Source organism: Girardinichthys multiradiatus, chromosome 21 (assembly GCF_021462225.1).
Source record: "Girardinichthys multiradiatus isolate DD_20200921_A chromosome 21, DD_fGirMul_XY1, whole genome shotgun sequence".
Taxonomy (NCBI): domain Eukaryota; kingdom Metazoa; phylum Chordata; class Actinopteri; order Cyprinodontiformes; family Goodeidae; genus Girardinichthys; species Girardinichthys multiradiatus.
The window spans coordinates 11819665-11822622 of NC_061813.1; the positions used below are offsets into that span (position 1 = coordinate 11819665).

The following is a 2958-nucleotide window of genomic DNA, read 5'->3' on the forward strand; positions in this document are numbered from 1 at the left end:
GGCATTTATAAAAAGCTATCAACTTTCCAGCTTACAACTAAATAGCTTGTCTATAGCGAAAATAGCTATAACGTAAAAGCAATTCCCTTATGCAACAAAAATGTATTTCTCGATATATTATGTTACAATATATTTCATGTGTATTCATGTATTGTGAAATGTACATAGTGGTATATCAGGATATATTATGTAAAAATATACTATATGTATGAAGTGATATATTGCAATATATGGGAAAATACTGCAATTATTGCCATTTTCATATGAGTAAATATATTCATATGTTATTTAATATATTGTTGGATATATTTAAAATATATCCTAAAGTATATGAGATTATATATTGGAAGATGTATTGTAAATATATTTAAAAAATATATATATACCTCAATGTACAAGATAATACAATCACATATATATGGGAAGATATGTCTTACCTATGTTGAAAAATATATTGATTTAAAGCAAATAATTAATCATATTTCATACAATTATATATTGTATGCTTGGTAAATATGAAATAATCTTATGTACACTGTTATATATTTTCAAATATAACATATTGAATAATACATCAATATAGTTCACATAAACTAAATGAGGTTTATTTCAAAAGCAGCTGCTGAAGGGACATTGACCAACAAACAAAACGAAAGGCATGTCTCCATGGTTGTGCATAATGTGCTTAGCAAATGGCAAACTGTTTGCAAGTAGGGATGTGCCATGTCAACATCAGCAGTTCCAAGCTAAAACATATATTTTTTACAGATGTTATATTTTATGTGATTCAATACATGGAAAAAACAACTATAAATGAACAAAATTACTTAAAAAATTAAAAACATTTCCAATAGGACAACTGTCATTGTAATAAGAAAATGTCTTCAGTGCAACAAAAAACAGAGCAATCACTCACTGGAAAAAACAGAACAACAATGCACAGTGTTTTGGTTCCAACATGTTAAGTTATCAAGGCTCGCTCTGCAGCCTTGGCCAGTCCTTCAGCTGTCCATGGACTTTTTCTTGTGTCTTAACTCACAGATCCTTTTGTTTATGGCCGTTCGTATATCTGAAATCTTCGCCCCTGGGTGTTGCTGAACAACTGCCTCTGTAAAAGATAATGAAACAAAGACACTGTTGCAAGAGGAAAGACAAGTTAATATTTTTGTTGTATGCTTAGTACTTGCTCCTCAGTGGGTTATCTAAAATTACTTAAGTCTGAAATCAGAACTACCTTCTAAAGGAAATCAGGAAGGACTTTCTCCAATTGGCTTTTATAGAGAGGAGGTTTTATAAATGTATCTACTTTTTCCATGAAGCATTGTGGTCAGTGAGAGCAAATGTACTTTGCCCTAGCCTGGCATCTGCTTGTAGGAGGTGAATTGGTTATGGGTTTTTAATGCTACTACAAGGGATCTATTTTAATGCTGATAAAATGTTTAATGTATTGTAACAAGATATAAAAATCACTTCATATCTAAAACAATATCAAAACTTTTAAAGCTTTCTATTCGTCCATCTGTTTCGCTATTAGTTGTATTCCCATTTGCAATAACTGCTAAATATATTATTCTATTAAATATTTATTGTTAAATTCTTACCAAGTAAAGCTTTAAGCTTTTTGGGGTCCAGAGGCTGACGTCGCTCTCCAGATGGATTGACCTTGTGGACCCCTCCTGTCAGGTTGGACTTCAGCAGGACATCAACACTGAACAGGCCCAGCAAGAGGGTGCGGGCCATTCCTTTCGCTGTGGGTTGTGCTTTTGCAGTCCCCCAACAATGAGCAGACACTCTGGTGGAGTCATCATTCCCTAGTTGCACCTAATTAATTGTAAGAAAGACAAACAGGAATACAAAAAAAAAAACAACCAGTGAATGAATGTTTTTAACTTATCATTACAAAAATGCACTTACTGATGCTGGTTTGGGAGATGCGAGTTGAGCAGGTGATGGTTGAGCAACACTGGCCTCATATTCACTTTCACCTTCATAGCTTGAGCTCTCTGTGATCTTATCCAAAATGAGGGTCTTCACAGCCACTAATAGTGATGGAATTTCTGGAAAATATGGCCCACAGAATGTACTACAACAGGAATGCAAACAAGTTGTAAATGCTTAAGATCTAAAGAACAAAATACACCTCCACTCATTTTTTGGTGTCTTTAAGTCTAGCAAAATGTGTTAGTGAGGGGTTCTCAAGGCATTACAGGTTTTTGGCTATACCAATTTTACCTCCGTGGGGAGTAGAGGTAAAGCCCACTCCAGTGTTTAGCCCTAGGCTAGATCTTTTACCTACAGGAAAACCCTATACTACATCTGTAGATTTCTCCTTAAATGTGGACAAGGATATATCTTTAAGATTAACACCAAAAATAAGTAGATAGTGATTTATACAATTGTATAAGATTGCATAAATGAAGAGATAGTTGCCTTTCAGTGCCATTTTGCACAGTCTGGTGTTTTCCGTGCTCAAGGCCTTGACTGGAATCTTAAGATCTTTAATGGCTGCGGACGTTCCTACACTCTGCTTGTCCCGCAGTCTTTTATTCTCTTCCCTGAGGGCCTGGATCTCATCCTCAAGTGCCTCTGAACCAGTCTCCACTAGGGTGACTTTATGTTCTTCTTGGGAAAGAACCTCGAATTCAGACTGTCTTGCAGCAATGAATTTGTAGTTTTTCTGTTCTCACATCAACTATATATATATATATATATATATATATATATATATATATATATATATATATGAATAGACTGTTAGAATTTGTATTATGGCAAGAAAAAAGCAGCTACGTAAAGAAAAACGAGTGGCCATCATTACTTCAAGAAATGAAGGTCAGTCAGTCTGAACAATTGGGAAAACTTTGAAAGTGTCCCCAAGTGCAGTCGCAAAAACCATCAAGCGCTACAAAGAAACTGGCTCACATGAGGACCGCCCCAGAAAAGGAAGACCAAGAGTCA

At 34.9% G+C, this 2958-nt stretch overlaps 1 long non-coding RNA gene across 1 annotated transcript; it reads right to left on the minus strand.

The window, feature by feature from the left end:
- Window positions 1-572: 572 nt before the first annotated feature.
- On the minus strand, window positions 573-2678 carry LOC124858431. Its single transcript, XR_007035834.1, has 3 exons — window positions 1915-2678; window positions 1602-1821; window positions 573-1108 (listed from the first exon to the last, which is right to left on the minus strand). It is a non-coding gene; the product is annotated as an uncharacterized LOC124858431 (long non-coding RNA).
- Window positions 2679-2958: the final 280 nt, after the last annotated feature.